This window comes from Neovison vison, chromosome 1 (assembly GCF_020171115.1).
Source record: "Neovison vison isolate M4711 chromosome 1, ASM_NN_V1, whole genome shotgun sequence".
Lineage (NCBI taxonomy): Eukaryota > Metazoa > Chordata > Mammalia > Carnivora > Mustelidae > Neogale > Neogale vison.
This window is the reverse complement of record NC_058091.1, coordinates 141,337,719-141,356,063: the sequence shown is the minus strand read 5'-3', so window position 1 is coordinate 141,356,063 and position 18,345 is coordinate 141,337,719.

Below are 18,345 nucleotides of genomic sequence, written 5' to 3'. Positions count from 1 at the left end.
AAAAAGTAAGACATTCCTCAAATGTGAAGGCAAATAGGGACCTTTCAATAAATGGTGTTAGTATAATCCATCTGGGGAAAATTGTTGAACCCATAATGCATACCCAACATCAGGATCAATTTCAAATGGAATTTTTTTTTCACATTAAAGAAATGAAGTCCTAAAAGTTCTAGAGAAATAAGGGGCAGAATTCATTTGTAAACCCGAAGTGGGAAAATCCTTTCTAACCAACAACTCCAAATTAAAACTATAAAAGACAACATAAGAAAACAGGAAAGAAACACCCATGCGCAAATGCAAAAAAAAAAACAAAGCAAACACCATGAATAAAGTCAGGGGAAAAGACCTGCAGCTCATATCATAGGCACAGAGATATTTTTCTTAATTTATAGCTACTTTGAGTCATTAATAAAAGACAAACAGTTGAAGAGAAAAAAATGAGGAATTGTTTAAATAGTTTATGTGCAAAAAGCTTGCAAAAACCCTTAAATTTATGACAAGTGATCACCTTCACTCATACTAAAAATTGCATAGATACACCATTTTTTTAAAGGATAGTGTAACCACAAATACCAAACTTCTAGCCCTTCACAGGAGAAGCTGAGGGGAAGTAGGCACTCTCACACGTGCTGATGGAAACGTATTATCACAGAGCTTCCCCGCCACCGGAAGGGGCTGACCTCCTTGGTTTGTTGGCAGCTGGAGAGTTTCTGGCCAGTCAGACCTCCAAGGCTTGTTCCATTGGCCACAGGTCACTTTTGTGGGGCTCCAGATCCCTTCTGGTTTATCCCAAGTGCTAATGGTTTTATTTACTGTGAATGTTATGATACGAAAAAGCTCTTCTATAGGAAGTCCAGAAATGGTACAATTATGACAGAGGACAATTTGATAATACCTGTCAAAATGATAAATTTGTATAACTTTTGACCCGTTTCCAGTTTGGGAATTAATCTTGTAGATACACCTGCAGACATGTTCAATGAAATACATTCACAGTCTCCAGTGTATCAGTACCTGTAATAGAAAAATATTGGAAAGAACCTAGATGTCCATAACGAGTGTACCAGGGCTTAGATTATGATCATCTAAGCAATGGGCCATCAGGCAGTAAAACTAGAAAACAGAGAGAGAGAGAGAGAAACTAGATGCTAATATGGAAGATCTCCAAGTAACTTATTAATCAAAAAAAGGAAATGCAGAGCAGTGCATACAGTATGCTAACTTTTGTCTAAAAACAGAGGTAATAGTATATATTCATGTTTGTTAGCATGCACATTAAGAAAGTCTTAATGATACATAGTAGACAACACTTTCCTGGAGTAGGTGATGTTGAACTGACAGGTAAATGGGGATCAGAGTTAGAAGCAAGACATTCCACCATATGTATTTATGTATTTTTAAACTGTTTTTAGTTTTTGAACAATTGAAATATATTACCATACCTGATACTAAAATGAAAACAATGCAGCAGTACCTATTTCCAAAGCAAGGAATTAGGACAAGAGATAGCATTGGCTGTCAGGTCAACTTTCAGACAGAAAGGAATGTGTATTGAGTCCGTGAGGGCATGTCCTGGTCAGGAGGTAGAAAATGTCCTCCTAAATAATTTTCCCCAAGCCACTGATAATGGTGCACTGCGGTCTGATTTTTTTTTTTAAGACTTTATTTATTTATTTGACAGATAGAGATCACAAGTAGGCAGAGAGACAGGCAGAGAGAGAGGAGGAAGCAGGCTCCCTGCTGAGCAGAGAGCCCGATGTGGGACTCGATCCCAGAACCCTGAGATCATGACCGGAGCCGAAGGCAGAGGCTTTAACCCACTGAGCCACCCAGGCGCTCCTGTGGTCTGATGTTTTAAGGAGATCAGAGAATAGGCCCCTTTCTGAGCGGTTTGCCTTCCCCTCAATCAGGTTCAAAGCAGCCTCATATTGATAATATATTTTTTTTAAACAAAAGCTAGAATTAATACCTTTGGATAGAAAGTTGAGTCAGATCCTTACTCTAAGGCAATAGGATGGTGTGGAGATCCCAGACTCTAAAGAAGCCTACTGGGTATGAGTCCAGATTCTGTGTTTAAAGATTTTGTTTATTTATTTGAGAGAGAGAGAGAGAGCGAGAGAGCAAGAGAGCACAAGCTGGGGGAGCAGCAGGGGAGAGAGGGCGAAGCAGGCTCCCCACTAAGCAGGGAGCCCGACCAGGTCTCGATCTCAGGACCCCGGGATCATGACCTGAGTGGAAACCAGATGCTTAACTGACTGAGCCACCCAGGCGCCCCAGATTCTGTGTTTAGAAACATTCCTACATTCCTGTAAAATGGATCAGGAAGAGAGAAACCTTAATCTTACCCACGTCTGAGCACACCTAAGATTTAGCACGTAATGAGCATAGGGGAGTGTGTGTACCACTTAGAACGTGCTCCTTAAATTATGTTCTGCAAGTCTTGTCGTGGTCAATAATGTCTCCCCCCATGAGCCCACGAACACCTTGGAGCCCTACCATACATTTCTTCTTTACTCACCATGGTGCCTAGAAATGTGCTAGGTATGACCTGTTGCTGTTTTAAATTAACTTGGGGAGCAATCGCCAAACTTGTTTTTTGACCAAAAAAAGGTTTTTGACCTTTTTGTTATATTTCAAAGGACAACGAAACGTAAAGCTTATGATGATGGGTTGTGTCCTGGTTTTAAATTAGGACGGCGCGGTGACTGAAAGCACACGCCTTGGAATCACAGGGCTAGAGACCGTGTCCCAGCTCTACCAATTACTTGCATCTCCATGTTTCAGATCCTTGCCCCAATCAGCTTTATGCTGGGCTCACCAGGGTGAGCTGCCAAGCGAAAAAAAGAATAGGTGCCAATTATATAGGTGCTATTATGTTTTTCTTTTAATATTTCACCATGATCCCCCTCAGACACATCTAGCACCCAGTAAATAAGAGGAGAAAAAAAAATCAGAATCCAAAGGCAAATTCCCCAAATCAATTCATACTATTTACATTGACGGGAAGGCTGAGGTTAATTTTTTGGGGAAAACTTCCATCTCGTCCACCAGACTTGGTAACATTTTCTAACTTCTGAGGCTCGTTCTACTCTCTCCAAACTCTATCATACTTCAATTGTGTTTTAGGCCTTAGATCTTGGCTTTTAGAGGAATACTGTTTTTTATAAATAGCATAAGGTCACATGTTACAAAAGCCTGACAATTCCCAGGGGGATATTCTTGTGAGGGGCTGCAGCTGTCCCTGATTCTGCTGATGAAAGCGTTGCTTCTCTTCCTTGCCCCAATACCATTAAATGTTCATTTAGTAAATTTTATTTTACTGTAATAACAATTCACATTAAGTTCAGAAATGCGACCGTCTTGCTCACTCCTGCTTTTGCCGTTCTCCAAACCTTCTGGTGAAAGGCCTTTATACAATTTGCCAAAAGGCGAGTCTTTGTAGAACTGCCTCCCTGCTGCTTGAGTTCAGCACCTCGGAATAAATGTACGGTCCGTGATGATAACTTGAGTGTCATTAAGTGGAATTCCGCCCGAGCCGTATCTCTGAAGTCCCGGCTATCTGATTATGGACTTCTGGGGTACTCCTTGCCACTTCTTTTCAGTCTCAATCTGTTCCGAGTCCATGGGGAGGCCACTGTGATGAAATGTTATCTCGAGTGAACGTAAAATTAAATAATCTACTGTGCCATACCAGCCTTGGATTATTAAATGTACCATAGTGGATGGACCATCTGTCATGATAAAAACTGTTTTGATCAAAAATATATATGTCTGGGAGTTTAGAGCAAATTTTAAGCCATAGTAGAAGATTTGTATCCCAGTGACACAAATGCCTACTGTCTAGGTAAGGATCATTAGAAATAGACTTATACGCGTCTATCACTAGAAATATACGTCTGCGTCTACGTATAGGTCTATGTCTTTGTGTATGTGTGTCTGGGTCTCATGTTCACCAGTTCTGTCATAGGGATAATGACATCTCATCGTGTACGTATTACCCACTTCTCTACGGTGTAAAGACTGAATAAGAAAGTCAATTAAAACTTCATTTCAGGGATGCCTGGGTGGCGCAGTTGGTTGGACGACTGCCTTCGGCTCAGGGCGTGATCCTGGAGTCCCGGGATCGAGTCCCACATCGGGCTCCCAGCTCCACGGGGAGTCTGCTTTGCTCTCTGACCTTCTCCTCACTCATGCTCTCTCTCACTGTCTCTCTCTCTCAAATAAATAAATAAAATCTTTTAAAAAAAAAAAAAAACTTCATTTCAGTGTCTCGGTCAAAATGTAAAAACAAAAAACAAAAAACGTAGTAGGTACTTTCAGGGCCAGGGTACACCCTTTTGCACACATGGCACCTTTAAAGTTCTACCTCTTGGTTTGGGGCAAAAATAATGGCTGGCAGAAGTAGCTAAATGGGGTAAACTTAGCAATATTAACTAGAGTGACATCAGGAATCTTGGAGGGAAAAGGAGCTTAGATGTCATTTTTTCAATCAAATGCCTTTTATATAAATAAGGTATACTTTCTTGACTCAACACCCTGTCCTTTGTTCCACTTTTCAGAGAGACTGTTGGCAGGATTTTGTCCGATAGAAAGAGCTATAATGGGAACCTAACAAGGCATGTATTTTGGGGCATAGAGATTTGCCTCTTACTTAAATAATACATTACGATAACACTGAGTAGAACGAGTTTAGGACTACACATAAACCCTCAAAGTGCATTTTTTTTTTCACTTCTTCCACTCTTTTTTTTTTTTTCAGCATAACAGTATTCCTTGTTTCTGCACCACACCCAGTGCTCCATGTAATCTGTGCCCTCTCTAATACCCACCGCCTGGTTCCCCCAACATCCTACCCCCCGCCGCTTCAAACCCCTCAGATTGTTTTTCAGAGTTCATAGTCTCTCATGGTTCACCTCCCTTCCAATTTCCCTCAACTTCCCTCTCCTTTCCATCTCCCCTTGTCCTCCATGCTATTTGTTATGCTCCACAAATAAGTGAAACCATATGATAATTGACTCTCTCTGCTTGACTCATTTCACTCAGCACAATCCCCTCCAGTTCCGTCCATGTTGATACAAAAGTTGGGTATTCACCCTTTTTGATGGAGGCATAATACTCCATAGTGTATTTGGACCACATCTTCCTTATCCATTCGCCCGTTGAAGGGCATCTTGGTTCTTCCACAATTTGGCGACTGTGGCCATTGCTGCTATAAACATTGGGGTACAGATGGCCCTTCTTTTCACTACATCTGTATCTTTGGGGTAAATACCCAGTAGTGCAATTGCAGGGTCATAGGGAAGCTCTATTTTTAATTTCTTGAGGAATCTCCACACTGTTTTCCAAAGAGGCTGCACCAACGTGCATTCCCACCAACAGTGTAAGAGGGTTTCCCTTTCTCCACATCCCCTCCAACACATGTTGTTTCCTGTCTTGCTAATTTTGGCCATTCTAACTGGTGTAAGGTTTCTCAATGTGGTTTTAATTTGAATTTCCCTGATGACTAGTGATGATGAACATTTTTTCATGTGTCTAATAGCCATTTGTATGTCTTCATTGGAGAAGTGCCTGTTCATATCTTCTGCCCATTTTTTGATATGATTGTCTGTTTTGTGTGTGTTGAGTTTGAGGAGTTCATAGTATTAGAAGTTCTAGCAACAGCAATCAGACAACAAAGAGAAATAAAAGGTATCCAAATTGGCAGTGAAGAAATCAAACTCTCTCTCTTTGCAGATGACATGATTCTTTATATGGAAAACCCAAAAGACTCCACCCCCAAACTACTAGAACTCATACAGCAATTCAGTGACGTGGCAGGATACAAAGTCAATGTACAGAAATCAGTGGCTGTCTTATACACTAACAATGAGAATACAGAAAGGGAAATTAGAGAATCGATTCCATTTACTATAGCACCAAGAACCATAAGATACCTGGGAATAAACCTAACCAAAGAGGTAAAGGAACTGTACTCGAGGAACTACAGAACACTCATGAAAGAAACTGAAGTAAACACAAAGAGATGGAAGACTATTCCATGCTCTTGGATCAGAAGAATAAACATTGTTAAAATGTCTATACTGCCTAGAGCAATCTATACTTTTAATGCCATTCCAATCAAAATTCCACCGGTATTTTTCAAAGAGCTGGAGCAAATAATCCAAAAATTTGTATGGAACCAGAAGAGACCCTGAATTGCTAAGGAAATGCTGAAAAACAAAAATAAAACTGGGGGCATCACGTCACCTGATTTCAAGCTTTACTACAAAGCTGTGATCACCAAGACAGCATGGTACTGGCATAAAAACAGACACATAGACCAGTGGAACAGAGTAGAGAGCCCAGATATGGACCCTCAACTCTATGGTCAAATAATCTTTGACAAAACAGGAAAAAATATACAGTGGAAAAAAGACAGTCTCTTCAATAAGTGGTGCTGGGAAAATTGGACAGCTATATGTAGAAGAATGAAACTCGACCATTCTCTTACACCGTACACAAAGATAAACTCAAAATGGATAAAAGACCTCAACGTGAGGCAGGAATCCATCAGAATCCTAGAGGAGAACATAAACAGTAATCTCTTTGATATCAGCCACAGCAACTTCTTTCAAGATATGTCTCCAAAGGCAAAGGAAACAAAAGCGAAAATAAACTTTTGGGACTTCATCAAAATCAAAAGCTTCTGCACAGCAAAGGAAACAGTCAAGAAAACAAAGAGGCAACCCACGGAATGGGAGAAGATATTTGCAATGACAGTACAGACAAAAGGTTGATATCCAGAATCTATAAAGAACTCCTCAAACTCAACACATACAAAGTGCATTATTTTTATTCTACCTTATGCTCAACTAGGATTCTACTAAACCCAAAGCCTCCACCATTTTACTGTAACGGCCCATTCCATATTAGATATTGTATATCCCTTGAAAGCAAAGACAATGACTTATTCATCTCTGTTTTTCTACCAGTGCCTATGTAATGGCTTTCCATATACAAGACTCCTAATAAACATTTAGTGGATATATTAATGGTTTCTTTAGAAAATCTTTTCATTTGTATAAATTGTAATATATAATTCATATAATTAAAGGAATATTCTACTTGGTGTTATAGCTCCCTTGCAGAGTTGTGTTGTTTAATAAAGCATGAGATTCGTGGAGTAATTGGAGTTTTCTGTTTTTCCATATGGCTTTGATGTAGGTAATTCCCATAAGGAATAGACAGAAAGAAGAATTTAATTAATGCTTCTCATTAGGGTCAGTTTTTCTGCAAGACTTTTTCAATGGTTAAGCATCAAATACAAATGTTACATGGCTCTTTCCTCCCAATATTTCTTTTTAAAGATTTTATTTATTTACTTGTCAGAGAGAGGGAGAGCACAAGCAGGAGGAGCAGCAGGCAGAGGGAGAAGCAGACTCCCCACTGAGCAAGGAGCCCAATCCAGGGCTCGATCCCAGGACCCCGGGATCATGACCTGAGCCAAAGGCAGGTGCTCAACCGACCGAGCCACGCAGGCATCCCATTCTCCCAATATTTTTGCTATTGGTTTTAGCTTCTAAGTGATATATATTCATTAGGATGTTGCATTGTCAAATTCAATTTTCATTTATTAGCACCCAGACAACTACAAAAATGTCTTTAAAAAACTAGCAGTACTAAGGGTTGCCAAGGATGCAGAGCAACTGGAATTCTCAGATGTTGTTGGTTGTGATGCAAAATGGTACAACTACTTTGGGAAATAGTGTGGCAGTTTCTCATACAGTTCAATAATATGCATTTACTATATGACCAGGAAAAAACATTTTTAAGTTTTTATCTAAGAGAAATGGAAATAAATGTTACAGAAAAAACTATATGTGAATGTTCAGACTTAAAATAAAAAAGTGGAAACCACCCAAATGTCCCTCAAATGGTGGTATATCCCTACAATAGAATAACATGTGGCAATTTAAAAAGGAACAAATGCAAATAATAACAACTTGGATAAATCTTAAAGGCATTATGCTAAATAAAAGTCAGATTCATAATGTACCATGATTCCTTTTATAAGACATCCAGGAAAAGGAAAAACTATAGGGACTGGAAATTCATCAGTAGTTGGCCAAAGCTGTTTGCTGAGTGAGAGGGAGGGGACTTAAGCAAGGAATGACCCAAAGGGACCTGAGAGAAAATTTAGCCATGATAGAAATATTTATATAATTCTTGATTATAGTAGTGGTTACATGATATTTGTCAAAACCCTTGGAATATTTTTCTAAAAGCAGGTGAATTTTACTCTATGTAAATCCTACCTGATGAAACACAGAAAGATAGTTATGTACTATTATGCTATTTGGTAATAGTGAATGTTAACACTGAATTTAATTATAGAAGGAAAATTGAGGGAAGACAAAAGGAAAGCTGAAATTCTGGTTTATTATTCTATGTAACAGATTTATCATTTTCTAAAAGATCATTTTAAGACTAAGGAAATAATCTATTTGCTAAGAAACAAGTATCAGTATTGTTTTGGGGCATGTCTTCCCTGGACACAGCTGCAGACGTTCCTTCCAGGAAAGATAACAACACTAACACTCATGCCACTGTCTCCATCTGCCCCCCTCTCTCCTCCTGATTTGTTAATTATTTATTTAATATTCTCAAGGTTTCTTTTGTTTACATCGTACTTTATAATAAGCTGTAAATTTTTTAGCGTTAATTCTGTATTAAAGAAGATCCCATACACACACCCTCTAAATCCTATCTTCAATTCTTTATTTTCAGTAATTTCACCATTTGCTTCAATTTTGTCCTCCTGTGGGTGGGTTTGGTTCCGTTTTGCTGTTTTGCAGTTACAGGGAGTACATCAGAACTGGGTAGTGTAGTGGTAATCCATGAATTTCTTTCACATTTTTGAACTCTGGCTTTTGCCTTTAGATTTGAATCACATCATTCTGGAGCTTCATTTTCTTTGTCACAATTTCTTTCATCCAGAACTTTGTTGAAAAATATCTGACTCCTGTCCCTGAACATTGCCGAAAACTCTATTCTTCCTTCCTTGTGGTCACTTTTTCTGTTAGGATTCCAGAGGAATTCTTTATTTTTCTTCAAAGTCCAATACAGCAAGATGTGTCTTGACTTACACAGCATGTTTTTTCAATTTGCAAATTTAGAAAAATTTTTTTCCAAAATAAGTCTTTCCATGCCTTTGAATGCTGCATCTTCTCAATTTGCTGGGTTTTTATATTCATGGATTCCAATTACCACACATAGGGTTATTCTTCTCTGGCTTCCATTCCTATGAGCTTTTCTCTCTTGCCTTAATTTCTATATTTTTCATAAGACTTCACTGTACTTACCTCAGACCTTCTTCTTTGTAATTGTCAATTATGTATGCCATGGTTCTTGCTGCTTCTAATTTATTTGTTCTTTAATGATACTAATTTTGTCCCTCATTTGTTTGTGTAGGCCTGGCATCTCTTTTCCTTTTTTAAGCTGGATATATTAAATTTGTGCTCTTGGGAAGATTTTCTATGGAATAAAATATGCATATGGAATTATGTAATGTGAATAAATCCTCTGAGGTAATTTGTCAGTTGCCAGAATTTACCCCATCTGTAGGGAGGTGTGTCCTATTGCCATGAAAAGGATATTCTCAGCCTCTAGGTATCTCCCCCAGACTGATAGAAGGCTCTGGATCCTTGACATCCTTCTTGCAGTCTCTTTGGACCCTTCCCACTTCACTCCTTTCTCCCTAGCAGCTGTTGCCAGGAAGAGGAGGGAAGTCACAGATAAGAATGTCTTCTCGGAATGAATCTTTTAGACTCAGGTATTGGTGAGAATGCGAAGGTTAGGTTGACCATCAGTGCAGTATTTGCAGGTGAAGGTAGTAACTATTGGCACCAGCTCCTTTGTATTTTGCCTCTAGACCAAGTTCCTGCATTCGTTTCCTCAGTTTTTGCTCCTTGACATTGAGGACATTGGGTCATCCTTTCATAGTGAGTCAATGTCAGGGATTCCTGCATTGCTGCTTGTAGGACACCATCATTGAACTGGATCTTGTTCTCCCATCTGGTTCTGCCCGACTCTTTAAAATACAAAGACAAAACAGAAGAAGCTGCACAGTTATTTCAGGTGTAGACCATAAACTCTAATGACAAAGTATCTTTCCTCAACAAGTCTTTGACCCCAACACTAGATACTGCCCTAAAAAATCTATTCGTTCCCTCCAGTACATAAAGTGTGCGTGTAGTAGAGAGAACCATTAAAAAATTCAGAATGGCACCCTGAAAAATATGCTTTATTGTGTTGATATTTGTAAATGTCTGGGGACAATGAGCACACTACAAGTAGTTCCTTAAACTAGGAGGCTGTCGGCACCTTATGTCCAGCTCACTACATAAACACGTGAGCCAGACGCTTTCTCAGATATTCTCTGTTTTTACTGTTTTGACATGACCACTGACAAAGTGCTTCTAGTTTTCAGTGTTAGGGCAAAACTTACACTGCTAAACCCTCTGGCAGCTGTATTTCCCCTGAGTTGCAATGCCATGTACTTTGAGAAGGCCACATAAAGACAGTCTTGTCACACATCTGGAGGTCACTGGTTCATCTGCATAAGGAATCCCATGGGAGGTGCTGAACCTTGAATATTAATCTTGTAGAAAACTTGAGAGCCCTGAAGATTGCGTTGGAGACTGCTGGTCTAGTGGTGCACAGTGTCGGTGCTCAGTTTATACTCCATAATTAATTAATTTTCCTTCTGGAACCTTACAAAGGCCTATGGCAGAAGCAAATAACAGGGTCATTTCCCTTAACCTCACCCTAGTGTGCTTTTCTATTAAGCTCAGAGAAATGAAAACAAACCAATGTATTATTCTTGGAGTGAAAAATTCACATTTTGGGTCGATTTTGCCTGTGTGACAAACCAGATTTAAGAGGGTACTTATAATCATATATGAAACCTGAAATGGATTTTCAAAGAGAATTACTTCATCATTATCATTCCCCTCTAACACAGACTAACACAATAAAAATGTCAAATAATTGGTTGAAGTTCTTCCTAGTTTTCAAAGATGAAAGCAGAGTTCATTATCATCTCTAGAAAGTGCTCTTAAATTCAACTTAACTTTGTCCAACTTTCTCCTTTGGTAATGGATTTCCAGAGGTGTGGAAGGGACACCTTTGTGCTTGGTTAGCAGCTGACTGTGGAAACGTTAGTGTTAGTGAAAGGGGCTTATAGCAATACTTGCTCCTGTCCTTCAGCATTCTGGCCCCTTCATAACCACCTGATGTTCTTGCTGTGGTCAGCAGGATAAGGATTGGAATTCTTTTGGCCAACCCCATAATGTTAACCATGTTAAAGCTGGATGGCAGTGAGAAGAGGAGATAAGAAAAGACATTTTGAAAAACATTTTAAAAACATTTTGAAATGACCTGAAGCAATACAATATAATAAAAATAAATGTAGAAGGAGACATTAAAACAACTGGGCAGGGGCTTCATTTGGATGGAGCAAAGAATATATATATATATATCTCCATGTAAAGCTTGGCCCTGTTACATTTCAAATGTGGTATCAGGGCTTTATTTTTCAAAAGTAACTTCAATAGAGTGAAGTCTGCTACAGCCCACGGGTGGCCTTGTTGTACAGTGTGGAGAAGTTTTTGTCACATACTTCTCAGCCTGAGAATTCATTATGCAGAATCAACCACTCTTCCCCAGGCGGTGTCCATATTCTCCGGCAATTCTAAGGTCAGTCTCCAGGATGAAAGCCCAGGGCAGCTGCTCCATGGACTCACTAATTAGTTTAAGGCAGCATTTGTGCCCCTGTTTCATTTTGTCTGTCTGTCCAGCTATCTAGAGATGCGGTTATCCATTTGTATGCTGATTGTCTTTGGGCGGCACTGGCACACCTATTTTAACATACACATTTATCAGATGCTTTTTGCATTTTCCGCTATCAGTGTTTTCGCATCTAAATGTATTTCTAAGTTAACACTTTTTTGTGCTTTTTAGAAAGATTTTATTTATTTATTTGAGAGAGAGTGAGGGAGAGGGAATGAGCATAAGCAGGGGGAGGAGCAGAGAGGGAGAAGCAGACCCCCCACTGAGCAAGGGGTCCGCTGTGGGTCTCTATGTGGGGCTCGATCCTGGGACTCCGGGATCATGACCTGAGCTGAAGGCAGATGCTTTACTGACTGAGCCCCCCAGCCGCTCCTTTTTTCTGCTCTTCTAATGCAAAACCCAACATACATAAATAGGAAGTACTATATGATGATAAAATACTCCTAAGCTTTGCAAGAATACGCAGATTCTATTCAGTGTCATTTGAGTGGAAGTAGTACTCTAGTCCTATTCCAAATTTTAAGAAAATGTTAACTCATATATGTTACATTTGGGAATTCACTTTATGGGAGAGTTGATTATTCATCACGTATCATTTTTGAACTCTTTGGTAATTCATTTTACATTAATGTGGTATCTATTTAAATATTTATGGCTTAGTGATTTATCATCATTGGACAAACAATATCATGATAGTTGAAACCCAGTATTTCTGGGTTCTGTAAGGACAGAGCACAAGCGCTGTTTATGTTAATATAAGCAGGAACATTGTGGTTGTGGGAAAGTCACCAACCAGAAAAATAGAGAGGAGAGAGCAGGGACTAATCGAAAGGGAGCTCAGCATCACGGTGGGACACCGAATCCAGGAGGATGAGGGTAATAGAGAAAACTTCCTGGAGACGTGAATGTGAGATTGGCCAAGGATTATATATGAGATAGTTTTGAGGGCAAGTGGCAAGTGAGTTTCCTCGCACAGGCCAAAGAAAGACCTGTTTCTTATTTGCCATCTTCCTCCTTCTTTAGCTTCTGTTTCTCCTGCTGCTCTTGTCTTAATACATAAATCTGTCCATCGCTAGCCTCAGATTTGTCCAGGAGCCCCTGCTAGGATACACACTGGTCTTTCTTCCTTACTTCAGTACCTCAGTAGGAAGGAATGGTCGCTGACTGAAAACACTGCTTCACTCTGTAATGACCGGCACATGGCAGTCGGGCACCATCTTTCTTCCGATGCTCTTGGTAACAAAGGAGAGGCCAAACAGGACTGGTTTCTAGAGAATCCCAAACCTGGATGCAAGGAAGTATTTGGCCACTTTAGAGGAAGGACCTTAGAAGCCAGTGATCATTCTTTAAACATTTACTATTAGAAAATGAGCTGGAAAGTGTCCCGGGTAACATCAGAGCACCAAGATGTTGAACCCACATTGCTCTTCGAAAGAGTGGGAGAACATCATGATGTGTTCATAAAAATAAGTGTATTAAATTTATAGGAAGCCCCTAAAATAACTACGGCTGTTATTTAAGCCCATGTATCTTGGGCAAATGCACCATGGCTTCTTTCAAGCATCATGTGACCCATATGGCCACCGATGTCTGGTGTGTCATGGGTTCTCTGCAATTTTTGATAAAGTAGTATGTTAGTAAAAAAATGTTTGTATAACTTGGGTCAGTGATTTCCCATTTCTTACATTTCATTTAAAAGAGTATTATACTTATTAACTGAGAAAATCCTTGTGCGCTTTTACAGATATATGCACATCTCATCCAACAATTGGAAAAAGTACCAGGCCTACCATCAGAGAATAACCTGACTTTGAATCTGGCCTGCCACTAGCATACTATAAGACTTCAACTTATTTACCTTGAAATTGAAAGATTGGGCTTGAACATTCTATTCTTCTATAAGGCATATAATCTTACACAAATACATACAAATATACCTATCCTGGCTGATAGTTAAAGAGAAAATCTTGGGAATCTGCCGATAGTACAGGCCAAATATAAAGGAATGATTCAAGTTCATGATAATCTCTTTAATGCAGAAGAATCTTGGTGCTAATTATACAAAGTGCTACCAGGCTCTTGTCTAAATCCTGATAGGGGCCTTTTATTCAACTTTCAGATATTTGCAATGAACCTTCTATGTCCTGTTATGGGGCCACAAGGCAAACCTCATACCTCCCACTGCTCACAGATTTCCTAAATTACAGAGAAGTGGAGTGTGGTTTTGCAGAGATAAGGAAATAAAGAGGAGCTGAAGTTTCCCCAAAGAGAAGCAGTGGCTGCTGGGGTGAAGATGATCCGATTAAAGGCAAAGAAATCAGAGAAAAGAAGCTGCCGTAGCAGGGGGCCTGCTTATGGGATTGGAGAGTGCCCCAATCTGAGGCTCAAACTCCTTAAGAAATCCCATAACCTTTTCTCATATTCCTCTCCTCCCTTCCCAATATGACCTCAACCTAAAGAACTAGGAGAGCTCTTGTTGGGCAGACTGGTGTGGGATCTTTGGGATGCAGCGGACAGCAGGTACTACGACCTGAAGTCACATGATGGTGATCTTGAGGGTGGGTTGGGGTGGGGACAGCATGTCGCAGTAATGTCCTAAATCCTTCTGGGCCAGTTTCTGCACGAGAGACTCTTATATACCTCATCAGCTTAGTCTTTTTAAACATTGCTGTTTTCCTAAATATTCAGTATTTTCTGGGTGCCTGGGTGTGGCTCAGTTTAGCATCTGCCTTTGGCTCAAATCATGATCCCAGGGTCCTGGGACTGATCAGCAGGGAGTCTGCTTCTCCTGCTTCCCACCCCCATCACTCACGCGCTCATGCTCTCTCTCTTGCAAAAATAAGTAAGTAAAATCTTTAAAGAAATATTTTCAAGCACACAGAAAATGACATGACATCACTGTACTCCCCATCCACATTCAACACATGTGAATATGAAAGCTAATATTCTGTAACAGTGATAAAGAGCTTTTTTAAACTCTGGAAATAAAACCTTACAGTCAGTTGAAATGCTCCCTCTTCCCCCATCCAACTACATTTCCTCTCTATTTTTACTATTCACGTGAAGAACAGGGGTATTGCCCACCTGCTCTGCCTGTAGTACAGCCCTTGAGGGTGAGTCAATAGTGGCCAAACTGTGGCCCCCAAGAGAGATGCCTGGCCAAGGAAGCCACAGGGGAAATCTCCAGGGGTGGGGAGTTCCTGAAGATTCCATAGCTGTGCCCCAGGAAAGAAAGGGCAGCAACTGTGCCTCTGCCAGACCCAGCCAGCGCCAGCGTCCGGATTATAGTTCTCCTAGAAAAGCAATGCTATTTCTGCCCTTCCTCTACTCCCTCTCTTCTCCAAGAGTGTCAGGTCTTTTAAATTAAGTCTGTATCACTGATTCAGTCGTGGTCCCAACAGGAAACAGATGGCACTCTCCAAACAGTATAATTTGAGGAGGGTTTATTTACAACAGGACTGTTTACAAAGATGTGGGTAGAGGGAACCGCAAGAGACAGCAAAGTAACCCAGGGCTGAGAGCAGCTGGGTAGTTTAACTGCAGGCCCAGAGAGGGGAGCTGAGGGGGTGCTTCCTCCCCAGAAGCCCAGAGAGCGAAGTGGAGGCCTGTCTTTTGAGAGGAGCCATAAACCGTTGTGGGACAAGGCCAGCCTACCTTTTGGGATAAATGCCAGGAGAACAAATCCCCTAACATGGATTTCCAAACTCAGTCTGATTCCCTGCCGGGGTTCCGTCATGAAGCGAGAGGGCACTGGGACTCATTTACATAACTCTATACAGGTCAGCCATAAATTTACATGTCAGTAGTATTTTACCAACACCACAAACTTCTGCCACGTGGTATTTCATGGTTTAGTACAAAATATTTTGCAAGTTCTACTATCGCATCTTCGACCCAAGGATTGTTTACAGATGAATTTCCAAATTTTCAAATTTGTAACTCTGTCTATCTTTTATAACTGAATTCCAATTTTACTGCTTTAAAATCAGAAAGCATGGTCATATATAGATATATATATAGATATAATTTTGTTTATGACCTAGTAGATAGTCAATTAAAAAAAGGTCAGTAGGTAGTGGATAAGATTGTGTAGTCTCTAATTGTTGACTCCAGAGCTCAGTATATGTCCATTAGATCTAGCTTGTTACTTTTTTGATCCAAATCTTATGTGTTCTGAATTTCTTTTATGTTTTTCTAAGAATTTCACAGTTTTATTTGTGAGTTTGGTCCTCATTTTTAAGTTTTCACTTTTCAGCTCTTCATTGCAGTTCCGTCTATATATTTATATAATGTATAATTACGGAACAAAAATTAAGCTATCCCATGCCAACAGAATTTAGCATTGCTATGCAAATCTTTGTAAACATTTCCTTCTATCATTATAATAATTCTCTTTGTCCTTAATCAGTTTTACCTGGAATTCTCTCTAATCTGCTATTGACGTGGCTAACCAAACTTCATTTTTAATAATATTTTCTCAGATATATTTTTCATCCTTTAACTTTCAAACCTTTTGTGTGCTTACATTCTACATATCTCATAAACAGCATGTAGTTGGATTCAATTCTATATTTTGGTCACCGACAAAAAAATAAGAAGCAATTTAATTCTATTTACTTTTATTAAGATTACTAATATATTTGGAATCTTCTGCTTTCTGCATCTATGCTTTTTCTTTGCTATAGTCTTCTCATATCCTGACTTACTTGAATTGGTAGAAACTTAATTCTTTCTTTCCTTCCTTTTTTCCTCTTTTTATACCTGGTTAGAATTTTTTTTTTTCCAATTTATTTATTTTCAGAAAAACAGTATTCATTATTTTTTCACCACACCCAGTGCTCCATGCAAGCTGTGCCCTCTATAATACCCACCACCTGGTACCCCAACCTCCCACCGCCCCCCCCGCCACTTCAAACCCCTCAGATTGTTTTTCAGAGTCCATAGTCTCTCATGGTTCATCTCCCCTTCCAATTTACCCAAAAGCACATACCCTCCCCAATGTCCATAACCCTACCCCCCTTCTCCCAACCCCCCTCCCCCCAGCAACCCACAGTTTGTTTCGTGAGATTAAGAGTCACTTATGGTTTGTCTCCCTCCCAATCCCATCTTGTTTCATGGATTCTTCTACCCACTTAAGCCCCCATGTTGCATCACCACTCCCTCATATCAGGGAGATCATATGATAGTTGTCTTTCTCCGCTTGACTTATTTCGCTAAGCATGATACGCTCTAGTTCCATCCATGTTGTCGCAAATGGCAAGATTTCATTTCTTTTGATGGCTGCATAGTATTCCATTGTGTATATATACCACATCTTCTTGATCCATTCATCTGTTGATGGACATCTAGGTTCTTTCCATAGTTTGGCTATTGTGGACATTGCTGCTATAAACATTCGGGTGCACGTGCCCCTTTGGATCACTATGTTTGTATCTTTAGGGTAAATTCCCAGTAGTGCAATTGCTGGGTCATAGGGCAGTTCTATTTTCAACATTTTGAGGAACCTCCATGCTGTTTTCCAGAGTGGTTGCACCAGCTTGCATTCCCACCAACAGTGTAGGAGGGTTCCCCTTTCTACGCATCCTCGCCAGCATCTGTCATTTCCTGACTTGTTGATTTTAGCCATTCTGACTGGTGTGAGGTGATATCTCATTGTGGTTTTGATTTGTATTTCCCTGATGCCGAGTGATATGGAGCACTTTTTCATGTGTCTGTTGGCCATCTGGATGTCTTCTTTGCAGAAACGTCTGTTCATGTCCTCTGCCCATTTCTTGATTGGATTATTTGTTCTTTGGGTGTTGAGTTTGTTAAGTTCTTTATAGATTTTGGACACTAGTCCTTTATCTGATATGTCGTTTGCAAATATCTTCTCCCATTCTGTCAGTTGTCTTTTGGTTTTGTTAACTGTTTCCTTTGCTGTGCAAAAGCTTTTGATTTTGATGAAATCCCAAAAGTTCATTTTTGCCCTTGCTTCCCTTGCCTTTGGCGATGTTCCTAGGAAGATGTTGCTGCGGCTGAGGTCGAAGAGGTTGCTGCCTGTGTTCTCCTCAAGGATTTTGATGGATTCCTTTCTCACATTGAGGTCCTTAATCCATTTTGAATCTATTTTTGTGTGTGGTGTAAGGAAATGGTCCAATTTCATTTTTCTGCACGTGGCTGTCCAATTTTCCCAACACCATTTATTGAAGAGGCTGTCTTTTTTCCATTGGACATTCTTTCCTGCTTTGTCGAAGATTAGTTGACCATAGAGTTGAGGGTCTATTTCTGGGCTCTCTATTCTGTTCCATTGGTCTATGTGTCTGTTTTTGTGCCAGTACCATGCTGTCTTGATGATGACAGCTTTGTAATAAAGCTTGAAGTCCGGAATTGTGATGCCACCAACTTTGGCTTTGTTTTTCAATATCCCTTTGGCTATTTGAGGTCTTTTCTGGTTCCATATAAATTTTAAAATTATTTGTTCCATTTCTTTGAAAAAGATGGATGGTACTTTGATAGGAATTGCATTAAATGTGTAGA